The sequence below is a fragment of the Lagopus leucura genome, unplaced genomic scaffold (assembly GCF_019238085.1).
Source record: "Lagopus leucura isolate 7727_CA_CO unplaced genomic scaffold, USGS_WTPT01 Super-Scaffold_100002, whole genome shotgun sequence".
NCBI classification, from domain to species: domain Eukaryota; kingdom Metazoa; phylum Chordata; class Aves; order Galliformes; family Phasianidae; genus Lagopus; species Lagopus leucura.
The window spans coordinates 53,740,066-53,759,887 of record NW_024962263.1 but is presented as its reverse complement, the minus strand read 5'-3'; the positions used below and the strand labels follow the sequence as shown (position 1 = coordinate 53,759,887).

Here is a 19,822-nt window from a genome sequence, read left to right as displayed (position 1 = left end):
GGTAACCTTCAAAGAACAAATATCATTGTACTGTATGGAGCAGTCTATGAGATATCCTCAAACACATAACTGAACCATAAAACTTTCCAAGGGTTCACTAGAGCTATCTGCTTTATTACTGGGCTAACAACTACCTTCTGGAAAAGGCACTACAATTGCATTATACAAGCTTTGAAACAAGGTAATAAAGCTCTGTTTATACAGAGGTTACTGCATGGTGGTGGGGAAGAACAAAATGTGAAAGGTTTCAGATCCTCACCACACTTGGCTTTGAGGCCATCTCACAACTCCCAGTCTTAAACACTCTCTGGGGCCGATAACAGCTTTGAACCTAACTGGCTCTTCACCTTCTCAAGTAATCAGGAAGAAGTGGCATCTCTCACTCTCTTCTCTAGGTTTTAAGGACCAAGCCCTCACAGTCTTTTCTATTTCCACCAGCCACCCAGGAGCCCACATCCCCATCTCTGCATTCACTTGACCTCATCCCTCCTAAGTGCAGGAGCTGGTCATGTGCTCCAAAATGACTTTCAGCATTGCCTTGCAACAAACAGCACTTCTGTTTCTTCCAAAGGTAGAAATACGTTCCCCAGTGAATTTACTGTTTTCAAACTTTCATCACACTGGCCTTTTGTAATCATCTTGTGATCAGTTAGAACATCCAGGCTGGTCTCATTTTTCATAATGACAAACTCATGAGAGCAGACTTTCATATCTCCAGTAGCATGTCCTTACATCCTTTCTCCATGTTATTTTGCCAGACTGTCCTTTCTGCACAGTATTCTCAACTGCCCATGTGTTTTTAATGCCTCCAGTTGTTCTCCTACTTTTTCTATTGCTAATGAAACTGTTAAAAAAAAAAAGTCTCAAAGCAACAGGAACATGTAACTAGACAGGAGTCTGGGGAAGTGCAGCAGACAGGCACCACAATCCTATTCAGTGTCTTTCACAATTCCTTCCTAAGCCATTATGAGCAAGAAACTCAACTTTGTCCATGTTATCTCATTTTTATTTTCATTTTTTATCATTTTCCTTTTTCTCCTTAATTTTTTCCAACATTTGCACTCTTGTTACAGTTCCAGATCCATCATGTTTACTTCTGCAATATTTGGTTTTTCTGTCCCACACCAGTATTTCTGCTCCTCCCCTTCACAACCCAATTCCCAACATGAGCACACAAATATCTCATTCCGACCACACCAATCTGGGCTGACAAAATACTTTACTGAACTCATTACATTTTTGACACCCATTCTTCCACCTTTTGGCATTGTTGGTTTGTTTGGTTTTTTTTCCCCTCCCATATCGGTCTGCATATTGAAATAAGCTGAAGGACTACATAACTTTTCTGATTTAAGTCAACTTCTTAAAGATGTTTTTAAAATCAGATTTCAAGTTAGAATGGGGAAAAGAAATAAACATGCTGCTATCTGACTACGGTGAAAGTGTACAATGTATCAGACCAAACAGAAAACAATCCCCCAGAGAGCTAATATAAGAACAGAAAACCTCTGGTGTGATAAAATATCTGCAGTTGCTGTACCGATGTGTTTTGTTGCACACACAGCAGAAACCATTTCTTCTATATCCCTCCCCTTTTCTTTATTTTTTTTAATTTAGCTTATTTTTAACTTAAAAATACGGCATTCTAGCTATGCAATGTCTAATATTAACTAAAACACTGCTTTAACAAACACAAAGTAAGAGTTTTTAAGTTACCACACCTCAAACTTCCAAGAATGAAATAGTCAAATATGGCTAAGTAGAAATTGCGTGTGGTCAGACAAGGTTTGCACTTCCCTCCACAACCACTGCAACTGCATTTATAGAGTAACTTTGGCAAAACTAACTGTATCAGTTCACGTAAAGAGTTTCCTATAATCAACTGATACTAATCCAAAGTCCAATCTTCTTTTGTTTAGCGTCTAAATTCCAGGGTTAAGATAAGTTTATCCAGTGCTCAGCTCCTTTACAGGAACCAAGCAATGAGCAAGAGAGAAGTGTTATCTCTTTTTTATGAATCCACCACAGCTTTCTCCTAAATTTCTTGGTTTCATGTAATAAATTTGCCCACAGTTAAAAATTAAGAAATAAGGGAACTCACGAAGAAACTGAAAGTACCTAATGCCATCATGGTAGCACAACAGTGTTATTACACTTGTAAAAGGATAAGAATAAAATTCCGAAGTCAAACATCACTTTGAAATGATGTAGAATATGATTATACAAACTACCAATTCTTTTCCCTGTTTATTCAATTGAATAAAAATACCAAAGCACAAGAAAGTTAATCCACATTAGACTGTAATTCTGTTAACATTGCATAATAGACTTCATGTATCGTGAAAACGTTCCAGATTCATGTAGTCAGTACCTTTGGCACTGATTTTAAATCAAGTCTTATATTAAACTAACATCTGGTTTCTGACCTTATAACACTTGCTTCATTTTATTACGGTCATTTGCCTCAACTGCATCCTCGAGACTTTTGAATCATTATCAACAATGAATTAATTCATTTTGCCAGCCCTCAGGCAACCACATCTCCCATTTCCTCAACTTCTCTTCCACTGTATTTACCTTTTGAAGATAGGGGAAAAGATCAAATAACATCTTAATTTGTCATAACAGAACAAATACTTTCATCAAATTATTCAAAAGGATCATATGAAACAGAACAGGGAAAGAAGCGTGCCAAAATGTTAACCATCTTAAAGGGAAGGTTACCAAGTACTTTACAAACTTAAGTGTTGAGCAAACTATACATAAAAATATCATTTTTTTCACTAGTAAAGAACCTTTACTAATGAGAAACAGCAACTTCATGTAAGCAAATCTCCATTTCCAAATGAAAATTTGGCCAAACCACTATACCAAGGAGAATCAAAAATTTTCCTAAGTATTTGGAAGCGTTACACTCCCTTGAGCAAACTCAAAGGATCACAGTCTGAGCATATCTGTGATTCACATACATTTTGTGCATCTTTAAATTCACTGCTTTGGTCAATAATGTGAATGTGCCAAAGGTTCAGTAGTCCAGCATTTGCCCCGAGTGTTGCATTGCCTACTACACCCGAGCTTTATAGATGTCAGTTTATTACAAGTAGCAGTAGGATCCTTCTCCTCTCCATTGTAAATGACTGGTACAATCACCACAGCACAGGAAAATGGGACACCACCCACAAAAATGATAAGGCTCCGGGGCAAAGTCCAGGGGTACCTCTACACCACAGCATAGAAATCCATGGATACAAAGTCACAAAAATGAAGGACAGAGGGGCAAACTTTAACTAATTTATTTAAAGAACACTTTTTGAACAGTTGCAGCACAGCTGACACCTCTGCAGCTCTCTGTCACTGCTGCCGGTCTTGCCAATTTACAAACCCACATCCTATCCTTCACTCCAGCACTACTCACCCACCTCCCTGCTCTCCCCTCCCTATCTACACTTTGCCTCCCACACAAGGTGTAGTTTGAGGTGTACAACAAACATTTCTACATCAGTCCAGAACGCCTTGTTCATACACACAGCGGTTTTACTCTGATACTGTTGATTTGAACATACCTGTCAATTTACTTGTGGACAAAGCTGTAGCCACACAAATTACACCAAGCAACCAGTTGCTCTATCTGAGCTATTTTGCAGTACCAAATGTCTGCATTTACTATGGAATACATGAAAGAGAAATTAGTGACCTTCTCCCAGTTTCACCAAGTTTCAGAAGATGATGTAGGACAAAGTGAGCAGCTTTCTAACATTTAGTAAAGTGCTTCAAAATTTGGTTGTCTCTTTAAGTATCATCATCAGGCTGTGTCCCAGGTAGCTCTTCAGCTGAAATCCGTCACTCTGTCTGCACCCTCCAGAAGCTGTATTGGAAGGTATATTTGCCTTCCTTCATCCCATCTGAATAAGGTAGCCCTCAGCACTCAGCCTTAACATGCCTAACAAACATACAAACAAGGTATTGGTTAGGGAGAATCACCAACAGCTGCTATGACTAAGGGGAGATTGGTTACTAATAAACATGGCCTTCAATCAGTTAGAGATGTTGCTGACAATAAAAAGTCCTTTGCAGAAATGAAGCCTTGCTTTGAGACGTACCTGTAACAAATCTACTGCCATACTGTAAACAGAGGGCTCAAAGACAATGGAATTATCACAGTATGACAACAGTCAAAAAATTCATGGTGAAGGTTTTGAGGGTGGCCTCATAGAAAGTACACCACTTCTTCTTTGAGTTTATCTTCTGTTTTCAGTGTGTTGTACTGAAGGAAAAGGGAGCAGATTCATCAGTGTATATTAGCTTTTGTTTTCCCAAATTCAGGTAATTTTAACTCTATGGAATAAATCAAGTTAGTAGAACTCTTATAACTCATTTTCAGCACCTAATTAAGTTAGTTGCGATTAAATTACTGATGAGTGATTTCTATATCAATGGATATTAACTCTCTACTAGCCTGGTCATTTTCCATCCCACGTTACTTTGCATCATGCTGCTTTTACTGTACTCCTCCTTTGGTTCGAGGTCTTAATCTGGCACCACCTCCATGTTCAAATGCTGACACATACTCACAAACAAACTTGCCATTGAAACATAGCAATCTCATTACAGTAGCATCACACTGTGACTGGGGTGCCTCTCTGAAGCACTGATTTTCACAAACAACTCACAAAACAGGTATTTTTTCCATCCCTCTCAAAAGCCAACATATAATTGAGTAGCAAAAAAGATCTACTTCTCTAGCAGACTATTTTGTGTTTCATTAGCTGCACTGTCCTTGGCATGTTGTATACTCAGAGAAACCCTTCCCAAACAGAACAATGTACTGAGGAATGTAATTAAGTTTTGAGGGTGAGCTCTGAACTCAGATGAAAACCTGGGGTTAAATCAGTTGTGCTGATGCATACTATTACTCTCACCCAGACTGCAGTTCCCCTTGGAATTTTGCAAACCCTGGGCAAGTTTTCTTCAGTTGCAAAAGGAAGTTGCAATAGTTCTATAAAAATTAGTGTCAAATCCAGTGTCAGTAAATTACAGTAGCACAAACGATGTCTTGTGCTATATTCAGACTTTCCAGTAATACTAGGAGAACATTTAGTGCTAACTGTGTAAGCATTCATGACAGGAATCACCCAACCTTCTTCTCACTGGTGTAATTAGCAGAACAACCCTTAACTTCAAAGGTGTAATCCACATTCTGGCACTGGTCCATTTATAATTCATCCATTTAACTTAAACTCTATGTCAATTCTATTCCTCTGGGAGCACCGAATTTAAAATGCGCACATTCTAGGTAACTTTCCTACCTCAGTGATCAGTTCCAAGCAAATGCCATAATTTGGGGTGCACATGGATGTGTCAGAGGAAATTGTCCGAGCAACAGTTTGCTACAAATATTGAAAATAAAACTAGAAAAGCTACAGCGTAAGCAATTTCTGGAGTTTTTTCAGATGACGTCATTGAGATCAGGACTTTGTGAAGAGATAGAGACAGACGTAAATGTACCAAACAATCCAGAAGGAATGCAAAGAGGATCAGGACTGAAAACCTGGCATAGAAAGGCAGAAGTACACTTTACTAAAATCTTGTGAAACAACTCAAGCTGAGGTGACAGTAAAGAGGAATACATGTCACTGAACAAACACGGAGTAAGAACCAACACTCAAGTTTCTAAGCATTCTTTTCACATTTGCTGCACGCGTGAGCACGAATAAGTCGTTTCTCCAAAGTTAACCAAAATCAAATATTGTACATTCTTCCATCTTTCAGAGAGCGATGAGAACAGGAATTTGGAAACTCTTGAGAAAGGATTGTGTAGCACCGGCACGCCAGCTCAGTTGGCTGTCCCTAATTCAAACATCCTAAGGAATAACTGCGCACCTTGGATTGTGAACGCGTGTGTCTTTGCAGGGGACCTTTCTCAAGAGCAAAAATGAGAAAAGGGGGAAAAAAAAAAAAAGTTCTCCAAATCTTGTAACAGCAGCTATGCAAGAACATTAACTTGATTTGAATCCTTTTACATCTGGGATAAATTGTGCTACACTAAGCAGAAGTTCTAAGCAGAGGACAACACTTTCGTTTTATTCAGACCTGAAGAATCACGCAGCATTTGCTTAACATTTCCATTTCCTTCATTTTCAGAAATCCTTTAATACTTTGACCACTGCTACTACTTTGGCTGTGCCTGACATTTTTTTTCCTCTCTCTAAAATCAATGGTGATCCGTTCACAAAGCATCAAGACTGCATAGTATTTATGTTTTCTGTTGTTCCTAGCCCTGCTTAATGCTCAGAAGCCTAGCAGTTGACTGCAGATGCCAACCTATCAATTATGACCAGAGCCACTTCCACTGAATCATGCTCTGATCCTGTAATTGACATCTCAGAGAAGCTCAGGCCAGGACTTTTTAAGCAAAGTGCAGGACGCAGACCTCAATGAGCACAAAAACAAATGATAATTGTAGCAGATTTAGACACGTGATAAAGGCGAGGTCCCTAAGAAGAATTATTTTCACATTCATACTACAGATTGCAATAATTTTACAGCTCTCTTATTACAACTGTACTGGCTGCTCGTTAAAATTTGTAACCTTTGTAATTTCAAGTATGAAATACAGAGCTCACAGGCAAACTGCATGATTATACCTTAGTGAGCGAAAACCACAGGCAGTGCAAAAGCTCCATTGTTTATATACAACTTTTGCAGCTGCAATGTCTTCAGCATTCAGCTAACTTTCCAAGCAAGAGCTAGGAATAAATCAGTATTTGTTCACAATTATCTAAGACTTGCTCAGGAAAATTGTAATGACTCCACAATGAACTTATGTTTGAATCTCATAGAATTAAGACCCATGCAATGAAAACACTTTAATATTGTGGGAATGCGCAGGAAGTTCTCAGGACTATACAAGCCATATGAGAAAAGGTGAAGGGGAAATCCCTGAGAGGTCAGAAATGAGGTTGATATTGGGAAATAAGTGAAGAGGGAAGTTCGGATAAACAAAAAGATAAAAGGAGAAAAAATTATCAACAGCAAAAAATAACTAATAGGACAGAGAACTTCAGACTCTAGGCAAACACATTTTCTCAATGGATATGACAAGATACAGAATGTATAATAACCAAAATGGTTGCATCACTGCTCAAAGGAGCAATGACTTTTCTGTGTCACACCATACCAAGCATCTTGATATTTTTATTTTTGCCAACAAAGCAAGGAAATCATATCAGGAAAAGACAAATTGCAAATAGTTAAATCCATTACAAAAAAGAGCTATATTCACATCACCAATTCAAATAAGGTATTAAAAAGCTGAATATTCCATTTTCTGACATGAAATCCAATGAATCCAATACACCCAGACCTGCTTAAATCTTTAATCTAAAACAGATATACCTCACTTGAAGGACCTTTTTCCCCCACTTCACCACTCCCTCAGATAAACCACTTTCCTGCTGGTGCTTGCTCAACATAAGTTGATTTTTCAAAGCTTGTACTGCTCTCTCAATGCTAACTCCTTTATATTTCACTATCCAAGGGTACCTGGGACACATTGCCACCAGAGCACAGCCCAGAAATCCTGGGGCTTGAGCTGCTATAGCACCACACACTCAGTGTGAAGCCTTGGTTTCTTCTTCCAGGCTAGCATGCATGTTGATAAATCCATGCTGCTGCAGTGAAACCAGGTGGGTTTATGAGGAGGATGAACACTGGCTGCAAAAGCCTTCAAACACAGCACAGAAAATCTTCCTGCATACAAGAGAAACAAAACCTGATCCAAGAGAGCTAGACACAGCATCACAGACAGCTGACAGCAGACAAAGGGGTAGCAGCCAACTCACAGGTTACATTTAAGAAGGAAATTAGCCTATTTCAAGTAAAGCTAAGAACGCTTTTAAATCAAACGTGACTAACAGCTTACTCTAAAGACAGACTGCATTTATACATAATACCAATTCTAGATAAAGGACTCTGGCCATCTATAGAACAACAGAGCTGCCCTATAAGGAAGCAATGGTTTCTGAAAACATTGCAAAGACCATATCAGTACTGCTGAGCCAGACACTCTGGGACTTCAGAGCAAGAGGCTGGAGGTACATATTTCTGGGCACTTATTCCCTAATAAGGCAGCACATGTAGATTACAAAAGGCAACTAGATTATGCAAGGCACAGAGGCTTACATTGTGACAGGGGAAAAAGAAAAAGTTACTCCACAGAGATCCAAATCAAGAGATGAAATAAATGACCTGTACCACTGACAGTCTCCAAAACAAAGCAGGACAGAAACAGAATGACACTGCTGAAATAAAATGATGTGGGAATTGAAAAGGAAACAGCGGTAGGAAGAAAGTACTGTTATGGCAGGAAAAAGATTGAAATATTTCTTTTTTCCAGGAAATAAGAAAAAAAAAAAAAAAAAGAGGGGACAGGACATTGTTATTAACAGTATCACTCAAAGTAGTGTGACTCTAATGCTTTTCTGTCACTCTGGTGAGTGGTAGAGGGAAGGGAACTGCTACCAAGCAAATTAAGAGGGGGATTTTCAAAGGAAGTAAGCTCTCCTAGTCAGGCCCAGTTGCAGAACTGCTGTCTGTGGCCAATCAACCAGGTCATCTAAGTGCCAAGAGAAATGGGCTTACCATTCACCTTAATATGGCACAGTGCTTCTTCACTGATGCCAGGATAGGTGCTTTAGTATCTTGCTCAGCCAGCGTGAGCACAGCTGGCAAGCGGCGACAGCACAGAGACCTTGCGGGACAGAGAAAGGAATACAAAGTGCCATGCTAGCAATCAAGCAGGAGAGTTGCTTAAAGGGCAAGTTCTTCTATACACCTACAGGGCTGTAACACTGCTCCTCAGCCTTCGTATAGGTTAGCAGACCTTTGGCAATGTAAAAACGTCCTTTAAATCCCATTTGCATGCTTTGCTACCCCACAGCTACATGTTCAAATGCCTCTTGGAGAGCCTTTTGAACAAGCTGAACACAGAACATCCAACGTCAGATTTCCTCTTTCTCCTGCCCATCCCCTTCCTGCGTGTTTGCCAAAAACTTTCACTTCCTCAGTGACACTGACACCAGTTCTGACCATCACTTCAATTGTGCTCTCCAGCTGCCATCTGTCCGGACCTAAAACACAGTCACGCTAGGGCAATCAGCACTGACTGAAGAGGTTCAGATATCACATCAAAACACATGGCAGGGATGGAATTGCCCTGGAGAAAAAGAGCTTCCACCCACTGAATCTAACAAATAAGAGACTCACGATGATGGAGCTGGCAATTTCAATAAATGCAGTAGATGTACTACTACTTAGAATATTTCCCATGCCAATGACAAAACTGGGACATATTTTCATTATCAAGATAGATAGAGTAAAACTCAGTCATAGGTCAGACCTACTAACTTACAAATACATTAGCATAACACAGGAATTGACTTCTAATGTTAATATTGTTGCAAGAATAGTCTAGTATAGTCATATATGGAAAGAACAAACCTGTTTATCAGCCAAATATTCTTACCTTTGCACTAACTTCTGTAATAACTTGTTTCAAGAAACAGCTTGAATATAAAATGCCATCAAAAAGAAAACAAACAAACTAAAGAAATAAAGTAGTTTCTATGTACTTATCTGTACAAACTAAAGAAGCAAACATAAAATAAGACAAAATATTAGTGGTTTACTGTTAAGTGGATATAAATCCACTTAACAGGCAATGAACTTTGTGATGAGCTTCCTGAAATGGCTTTCTGTTAAACCAACTAATAAGCAGTTAGGAACCTACCTCAGATAGAGTCCATTCCTTCCAAACTTTTCTCTGTTTCAGTAGGTTGAGCTTGCTAAAACAAAGACAACTCCAAAAGCTATCATTCCAGAAGAAAAGATGTACCCTGTACTTCTATCCATATGGTGAGCTACCTAATTTTTTTAGTTTTAACATCTCGCAGTTTGCTATTAGAGGAACTTTTATATGATCTTCTCTCTATGGCTTGGTCAAATGAATGTATAAAGTAAAAAGGAAGCCTTTGCAAATCAAGTAACAAATTCTTCAACGCATCAACCACAGTTTAGACAGGAAGAACTAGCCTGCCCTCATGCAACATGCAACACAGACCACAGAGGAAGAAGGTCACACTGTACAGACCATCTATCTTTTCAGTACTTTGAGCTGACCATAGCACTGTGCAAAGATAGGAATCAGTTGTAGATACTTAAGATGCCAGCACTTTGAAACAGACAGGCGATGCTCTCCTAAAGTAAAGAGACGTTGGCCTGAGTAGTGTTGGTTTTCCATTTTTCTCCCGAAGAAATGAAATCTACTCATACACTCTTCACCTTTCCTACATGTCCTCTTACTCTCTCCAGCAGTGTTTGCCAGGATATCTTCTCTCTTCTGATGCTCAGCTGACAAAAACAACTAATTACTCACCCCAATGAATAGTTCTTCAGGGTATGCTATGAACACAAGTATTTCTTAAGTACTTGGACCAAATACTTCCAGCACAAGATACAGTTCTGCATTTACATTTTGTACCATGAACCCGCATCTTCAGAAAAGATGCCGAACACCACTGTGGATGATTCAGCCTCAGAAATGACACCATTTGATGACCACATCAACAGGAAATGTATTTGCATCACACAAAAATAAATAAGAAAGCACAGACGTTTACATCCTTCCCTGAAGGACAATTGCCATTTAAATTTAAGCTAGGAATATACACAACACGGACAGTTACTTAGTATTTGCTTTCTGTTAGTATAAGCTAGTTTCTTTGGGAAGGTACTGTAGCTGTTTGTAGTAGGGCAGTCTCCTCCTACTTGTTTGCTTCACTACAGGCTGTTGGCTGTTTTCATTTCAATGTAATTTTATATTGCTTATCTACACAGTTTCCTGTGACATCACTTGGTAAGTTGGGAAGTCTTTCTCTCTTTAGCACTCCTACACTCATATGAAAGAGATTACACAAATAAATGAGAGAAATAAAGCAGCAGATAACTAACGGAAGTGGGAATATAGCCTGAAAGAAAAACCAGGCAATATTTATTCTACAGAATGAAGCTGCTACTCACAGAGACAGAAATGCTCTAAGGATGAAATAACAGACTGTTTAACAGATACGCATGATTTTGTGCAATTATTTATAAACTCAGCTCCACAGATCCATGAGGAAGTATCACCAGCTCGTTACCAAGCTCACACGAGGATTCCCAGTCAGTGAATTCTCCTCTCATCCCTAACACTATCACATGACATCTTGCATTCTTTGGGGATCACTGGTGTTGATCAACACAACTCTGTGTATAGATGTGCTGCCACAAGCAGAGTGCAAGGAATCCTACTCCATGTTTACTGTCCCTTCACCTTTTTTTTTTTTTTTTAACCCTTCATGCTGTTCCTCATCTGCTTGTTTTCTGTGCTCATTTAGTTTTGCAAAGACCTGCCTTTACAAAGAACTCCGTGAACCCCAGGAGTAAAATTGGTTCTACACTTCCCTGAACACGAGAAATAAAGTCACAGCCGCCCTTTGCTCAGAACACACGTGTATGAAGAGCAGGAAAGACCTTGCTTCCTCCTCAGATCTCCCAGCGCATCAACAAAAACAGAAATTGGCTCAGGGCCACTAGTTTTCTTCTCAAAAACCTCAGAGATGTTCATTAGGATTCCAACATGCAAAATACAGATAGAAAAGTGCCTCCTTTTCAAGACGGAAATGGAATCACATCTCAGATTAAATGCTGCAGTTCTTAAATGCTCCCGAATAGCTATAGATAGGTCAAGCACCTCTCTCCAACACGCAACACAAGGAAGGCCAGCCATCGTATCTCTGGTCTTGTGAGTCACCACATTACAGCTCCTAGGGCTATCTGCAGTGCGTGTTCTAAGAATTCCTTCCCACAATACCTGCTGCTGCCTGATGCCATTTACCTTACAGGAGCCAACAAAGTCATAAGAAAGGAGCTAGCTTCAATTACACAGATAAAACAGAGGAAAACAGTACACGAGAGAGCTGCTTATACATTCCCAAATACATGCAAAAGAAAACATCATATTTATGGAAATACACTTGAAAGCATAACGTTAAAAGCAAGGAATATTAAACATCCGAAAGGCAATTGGGTTTTACTTCATATGTGCAAGTTTTGTAATTCATTGCACTGTCAGTAAAAGTCATTGCACAATTCTGCTGGTCAAAGGCACTTACAAGGCTTCAGCCTTTCCTTCATATAGAAACAAACCGGAAAACATACATATGTATGTATATATATGTAAACAACCTCAACCTTATTTATTCAACAAACTGCAGGAGAAAAGCAGAATAACTTCAAGTCAGACAACTACTGTACTGACTCGAAAGTTCATTCTACACCATTATGGTTAAATATATATATATATGTCAACATCATACAATTAAAATAGAACTCCATGTTATTAAGTCAATTCATTTCTAGCTAGGCTATAGCTCACAAAGCTGAAAAGGAGAGAGAAAAACACCACAAATTTCAGAAGAGAGAAACAGAATGAGAAATCTGTTGATCACAGAATTCATTAATTTTTAATCTTTGCCCAAGACTTTATAACATCCTATTTAACAGCATCAAAGTGATTTCTGCTGCAGCCTGTTGCTGCTTTTTCGGAGAAAGCTATGATTTTTCTCACACACCCTTCAGTGTTGGTGGTGGTACCTACTGTAAAGACATGAAGTCCTATCACAAAACATAAGCAATGCCTTCTCCGCATTCAGCACTGGGTTTGAAACAAGTCCCATGATGTGATTCTCTTTGGTAAAACTGAGCTGTTTTAGCAATGTAGCTTAGCCATTTCCCAACAACAACAACAAATACTTTTTTAATAAGGAAAAAAATAACTCTTTAGTAGTACTACGATCGGCATAGAATTACCCACCCATTCATACCTGCAACTAACATTAAGATGTCTAGATTACAGAACTCTCTCAGGTCGTTTCCAATTGGCATTTGGTTGTGCCAAGATTGGATGGGTCTGACTGGGATTTTTTCAGAGGTGTGAATGAAGGGCAAGGGATGAGGTACTGATCAGGGGGCTAAGGGAAAACAATAGAATAAGAATCGTCGTGCTCCCTATACATAGGGAGGGAAGTCATATCAGTATGTGGATATACAGGATATCTCCTGTATAGATGTGTATACATGTAGCTAAGCAGATTTTAAGTATTAATCTCTTCAGTTTCTCGCACCAACTGAGGTCAGTGGAGCAGGAGGATGAGTTCTCATGAACGCATTCGCTTGCCAACACGCAGAAGATGCAATTTCAACAGAAATGCCAAACGCAGAACTACACAGACCTAACCTGACACTCAGATCCGAAATCAAAATCAGGAGAAAGCCCCCGGCAACCACTCCTTGGGCACACAGCATCGTCACGGCAGCAGCCAGCAGGAAACACCACATAAGAAACACCACAATGCCGTTTTCTTTTAAGCCAAAGTACGCCTGAACGCACAGCGAAGAGGAAGCAGCTTTAAGCTGGGCGATGCTCCAGAAACTATTCCTCCTGGAAAAAGCAATTGAGGAGGAATACCCGGGGGCCACCTCTCCTCCTGAGGCTGCTGTTCTGCCTTCAGACACCCTGCTACCCGGCTCCGAGCAGCCTGACACAGCAAGCAGGGCACAGCGGCAAGAGGCAAAACGTTCTTCTGAGACCCCAACTGCCCCAAGACCCTCCAGGCTTCGCCGTCCTTCCGCCCTCCCCGCGCCCATGGTGCACCCCGAGCAGGAGCTCCTCGGGCCGGCCGGCTGCCCCTCTTCTCCTCCTTCTCCTCCTCCTCCTCCTCCTCTTCCATCCCGCCTCTTCCAGCTCCGACTCCCGCCCGCAAAGCGGCCCCTGGGCGGCGGAGGCACTTACTTTCCCGGGTGCGAAAGTTGGGAAGCAGCGAGGAAACTCCACTGTTGCCGGGGGCTGCCGGGCGTGAGCTGCGGAGCGCGGCGCTGCTGCCCCGCCGGCCGGGAGACGGGCGCAGCCGGCGGAGGAACTTCGCTCCGCTTCAGGCGGTTGGCTGGGAGGTTCTCAGCCTACTTCCTGGTGCGGGGCTGCAATTTGCATGCGGACGGGCTGGGGGAAAGCGCTCTCGGTAGGAAGGTGTGGGCCACGGCTGCTTCGAGGCCGGGCTCGCTGTCCCCTGCCAGCTCGGAGAGCCGTCGGCCGGGGGTTGTTGGGATGTGAACGGGACGCGCTGGCACAGCCCCTTGTTGGAGCGGAGCTGCCCCGAGGCAAGGAAGCTCCTGGAGGAGCAGGAATGTGTCCTGTGGAGAGGAGCGAGGTGTGGCAGGAGCTGTGAAAGAGACCGCTGCCTGGCACCAATGGGAGTATGGCAACCGTGGCTGGGTGATAATTGTATGGCCTTCGTTATGTGTTACAACTGGGTGCGACAGTGCTAGCCCCAGAGAGAAAACTGAAGAGGTTAATTGTTCCACTAACAGCCTTAAAAATCATGGGCAACTTTTTCAGTGCTTGGTGTTACAGTAGCCTCTAAGATCCATGGGGGCTGGGAGGCCAACTGTATCCTGGGCTGCATCACAAGAGGGGTGGCCAGCAGGGAGAAGGAGGGGATTGTCCCCCTCTGCTCTGCCCTTGTGAAGCCCCATTTGCAGTACTGTGTCCAGGTCTGGGGCCCCCAGCACAAGATGGACATGGAGCTGTTGGAGTGGGTCCAGAAGATAATCAACCTAAGCCATTCTGTGATTCTATGAAGACTGTAAAAGCTGGAAAGCTGGCTTGGGAGAAAACAAAGAATGGCTTACTAGCCTGTTGAAAAGTGAAATAAAACTGCATAGATCAACAAAACTCTAAACAGGAAATAAGGGTGTGTAGACATACTGCCTAGAGGATGCAGCTGATCAGCGCAAGAACTGGAATCAGGACATCACGTGCGTCCTGCCAGGCCACCTGGGCAAGTTCAAGTCATGGGGATTTCAAAGACAGAAATTCAAAAGAAAAGCATTTATGCTTTCAACATAAACCATTGAAGACCGTGGAACAAGTTTGGAGAACAATAAAAATGGCAGTAGCCACAAGATGCGCTAAAGTATCTCTGCATCCTTTTTAATAAGGCCCAACTAGGAGTAGAGCTGGTGAGGTCTTCCATCAGAGCATCCCAGCGACTGAAAGTATCCCAAGGCAGCTCATACCCTATGAGGTTAAGAGAAGAACCTAAATTGTTCCCAGGAAAGCAAACTGATAATGGAACATACAGAACTCGGGCACGGATCTGAAGGTCTGCCACACACAGTGACGTGCAGTTGGCACAATCACTCAACTAGAACGCACTGCAGTCCTCTCTCTAGGCTGTGGCTTGAGCACCACTACCTTGATGCCACAGAAAGCTGTATTTGTAGAAGCAATCAGAATGTGATTTGCCTCATTTCTAAATCAGTCCCGCCTGTCCTATTGCTAGTGACTCATGCTTCCCTTTTCCTTTACAGGATAAGTTCCTTGGTCTTGTATCTTGGAGAGAAGTGGTGAGCAGAGCCCACACTGGCCTTCTTTTCTTTCCCATTTCCTCTCTCCGCTTGTTTTAAAATTCACTTTCTCCCACAAAAGCATTATTGCAAATAAAACGGAACTGAGTTTTATAAATGTATAATGTAGAGTTTAGAGATCTAGTAAAATGCAATCTCGCCTATAGTGTGAATAATTCAAAAGAATCAAAAAACTTTAGAACTGTCCTCAGTGGGCTGCTATCAAGTATTAGATTCAGCAGGCGTAGCAGAAACTAATCCGTTCTGCCCTGAAAGAGCTAATACATAGAAGAATTGAAATAGAATAAATATTTTGTACTTTCTAAGAAGAAAAAGACAGGTTGTTGGTATCATTTGAAATAAGTCACCTTTTTATGCACCGTAATTCCTTCTTGTAAGACAGATATGCACCAAGTCTAGCCTTGTACAGCATAAGCAGGAAAGGAACTCTCTCTAATTATATACTCATCAAGAGGGAAAAATAAAGACTTGCTTCAGCCTCCCTACATCTTTGTATCTACTGCTAGTCATGTATTTTAAATTGTCTTTATGTTTAGATCAGGAAAGTTGGTGGGTATGGGGAACATAAAATGGAATGTGAAAGAAACTTCACGCCTATCACTGCAGTGAAAGTCCTCGTAAAAAAGTCTTGAATTCTGTTAGCCAGCTAGAGTTTATACTTGGCAATTTATTTTCTGCTTTGGGCAGGCTTGATTCCCAGACTATGTTGCTACTACTGAATCAAACATGGCTGTAAGACAATTCTGTGCCAAGGCCAGCTGGCCCTGTAACAGCCCATGGTGTCTGCACTGTTAAACTCTCTTGGCATCTCAAATAAGGGGACTACATGCAAACTCCTGTTTGAATAGTCTCTGGCCCATGTTAACTTCCAGATCAGCTCTGGAAATTTTTGGAGAGTGATAACTGGCCTGGGCTGAGAATTAAGTTAATCTGTATTCTTGGAGTTCCAAGGTCCAGCAGTGTTCCCTCAGGCACTGTTAATTACTGTCATATACATAAGCCTGTAGAGTCTTTAACAATCCTATTATTCACTCATGTAGGTGGTTACTGAACCAGTCATCGTTTAGGTTGTATCTGGGAGAACATGTTAGCACTAAATGTAGGGGACAATGTCTGACAATAAATTAGATTTTATCACAGGCAATGCAAACAGCAGGCTTCAAAAGAAATGTGTCTCTCACTGTTTCTACTCCCTGCTTCCACAGCTTCTGATTACTTTCTATGCTGTGCTTGAACAGGAAAGCAGAGCTGTGATAGAAGAATGCTAGTTAGTCATGAAATCATAACTGTAGCATCCAGAGCAGTCATTTGAGAGACCTCAAGGAACACTCAGGTTCAATCAATACAAAAAAGCATGGAAAAGATCACTTTGTTCCAAAATAGGTTTACAGAGATTTAAATTCTTTGTAGAATGACGGGAAGGGAGATCAAAGATGCATGCAAAGCTAAAACAATAAATAATCTGGCTTTGTACACTGAGGCAGCTTTGGAGCCTTGTTCTCATTTCATTGACAGCATAATATATTTTCTTCAGAAATTCCAGCATTTATGTGGTCACTGCTTGCATTGTTTTTCTATATTTTATTTCTTCCTTGAGAAATTATCATTAAATAGTTGGAGCCCAAATTGTTACCCCTCTTTTGAACAAAGTGATTTTTAAAGAAGCAGTGAAAAGTGAATTATAAGCATAAATGAAAGCAATATGTTTTGGTATTCATTTTCCAATGCCTCCTTCCTTATTGTACCCTGTGTTTGAAGGAGAAGATAGACTGAACATTGCAAGAAGAGTATTTTCAAATTTTGTTTGAAGAAATGTGCTTTTCTTGATGAGGACTTCTCAAAGAAACTTAATACACTCATATTTCTGGATATTATTTCACAAGTTCCCCTTCTGGTTTGCAGTTTGAAGCCTGGTGGAAAAAAAACCTGAAAACAAAAAAACTTCCTAATTTCAATTTCAGCTCCATTGCAATCATTTGAAATGTGACCTGCCTTACTTTATGATCAGATTTGCATGCTGACTTTTCTGGATGATTTAAAAACACTTTAGGGTTTTAAATGGGCAGATCCCTATTCGGCTCTTCCTGCGTTTGACCTGTCATTCAAGCTAACATGACACCTACTCAGTGGATTCAAAGAGAGGAATCTTTCCTGTGTCTAATGCACAGCCCGCTATGTTTTATTACACTCATATTTTCGGGTCATTAATCCTAAAGGCACCCTTTTTTTATTTCATCTAGTTTATTCAAATTCCCATGAATGAGCCATAGTAACACAGCACGTAGGAAAAGTTCTTACCTTGAGATACTCTAATTTTTGAAGTAAAGAAAAATCTCCTTCTTCTGTGTCTTTGCTGATCTTAGATATTTGATTCACCCACCATTACCTTTTTAATTAGATACACAGGAATCCTTCACCCCTCCCCCGCCACCCAACTTGTTTCATGGCTGTGAGCAGAAATGAATGCTCATTAGTGAACCAAAGCATGTTCAGCAGCAGATAGCAAGTTTGAGAACTGGTTGCAATGAGCTTAGTTGTGTTTGTGGCATGGCACTCAAGAGTATCGTGATGGAGACTGAAAATGGCCTATGTGTATTCTGTGAACTGTCCAAATTGCCTTCCTCCAAGAAGTGACAGATCAAGTGAAAGATCTTCATTCTCATGAATATCATCTTGTTCACAGAGCCAAGAAAAGCAGCCGAACTTCACAGCTCATTCATCTGGGCAACAATAAGGGTGAGCTGGCAAACAAGCTGTTCCATGAGACCTTCACTTTCAAAGATTTGCAGATTCCTTTTTTGGTCTGACGAGGCTGCCCACACTATTAAAGTGTGAATTTCATTTACCACACGGTTCTGTGACACTAATATTAAATTACCCGAAAAAAACAGCTTTGAGCTAATTCAAGAGCAGGTGTGTGGTCATTTCAAATTAGAAAGATTGCACAGTAGAGACATTTTTGTTAGAATGGATTTTTTTTTGCAACCTTGAGCAATGGGCCTTATGCCTGATCTCGGCAGCCTGATCGGGCATCCAGCCTGCATCTTCCTTGCCCTCTGCCACGTGAAATGTTAGTGCAGAGGCAATGTAGTGCTTCTGAAGGTGGCTTCCAGAGTGAGCTGCTGCAGAAGTATATCTTTCCAAGATAGTTTTCATGGAAAACTTTCTCACCAAAGTGAATCAGGCCACCATTGGCATTTCTGCTGTGCAACACCAGTGTTTAAGCCACTCTTGAACAGCTGCAGTAGCAGTAGGAAAGCAGTCTTTTTTCCCGGCCACAGCCATGCAGTGATATGAAGCATCCCTTCACAGTGCAGCTTTTGTTTTCCTCTGGAGTAGCAGAGCATCAAGCAAACATATGTGGACATGGAATTAATGAAGTCACTTGGTAGCACTGCTGAAAACGTTTGGTACTGATCAAAATTATCATCCCTGTCCCCTTGTTCCCTAGGGTTTGTGACAGCAGCTCTTGTCTGGGACTGAAAACACAGTGCCACTGAGCATCAGGAAGATTGTCTATGTTATTTTAAACCTAAAAACACTAATTTTTGCTTGTGCGTTGCCAACTAGCCTTGGGCTTGGGAAGGTGACGGCTTCCTGTGTGAGCTGGGAGGTGTCACCCATGAAGGTCTCAGCCTGCACATTCTGTGGCTAAAGAAGACATGTGGGAAAGCTCTTCAGCCGTGGCAGTGGCTATTCAGCTGTTCAGCAGTAGCAACACACTGGGGGGTGATTTCTTTATTCCTCGTCTCCTGACCTGGCAAATCTTTCATCAGGAGGACGGATGCAATTAGTCATGATGACTTTACTGCTATCCATTTGAGCTGGCTGATCTGGCAAAGAACATGGCACTCACATCTTCCATATCTCCTGCTCATCTGATGGTGTGTAGCCAAGCAGAGTACAAACCTGCCGCTGGGCCTGTTCAGAGCAATAGAGTTGCTCAATCACCCTAATATGGTATGAGTCCACTTCTTGCATTTAGCAGCAACCCAGCTGTTGCACTGCCACTTCAGGACAAGGCTTCAGCAAGGCTGTGCAGTGTGACTAAGAGGAAGCTGGAAGGTTGCTAAGCTGCCCTTCCAAACCAGGCTCCACTTTTCACACTACTTCCTTCACAGAAGAGAGTCAAAAAAGCAAATGGTGACAGGGAAAGAGTGCAACCAGTGAAACTACAGCCATTCCCCCCACCAGCTGCAGCTTGTTCCTGTCCTGTCCTGTCCTATGAAAACTGGGAGGGTCATGTTGTCAGGGACAACTTGACTAATTGCTTTCTGCTGAGTGCTTGACAGCTGTTTGC

At 41.3% G+C, this 19,822-nt stretch overlaps 1 protein-coding gene across 3 annotated transcripts in view; it reads right to left on the bottom strand.

The window, feature by feature from the left end:
* Positions 1-13,992, bottom strand: part of LYN (LYN proto-oncogene, Src family tyrosine kinase) — a 45,454-nt gene extending 31,462 nt beyond the window's left edge. For 2 of the 3 annotated variants that reach the window (XM_042869832.1, XM_042869836.1), the window contains exon 1: positions 13,889-13,992. The gene's annotated coding sequence lies outside the window, so the exon portion shown is untranslated. Of the gene's footprint in view, positions 1-13,333; positions 13,371-13,888 lie in introns of those variants that run through there. The other variant, XM_042869834.1, reaches the window with a different exon arrangement.
* Between the last annotated feature and the right edge of the window lie 5,830 nt (positions 13,993-19,822).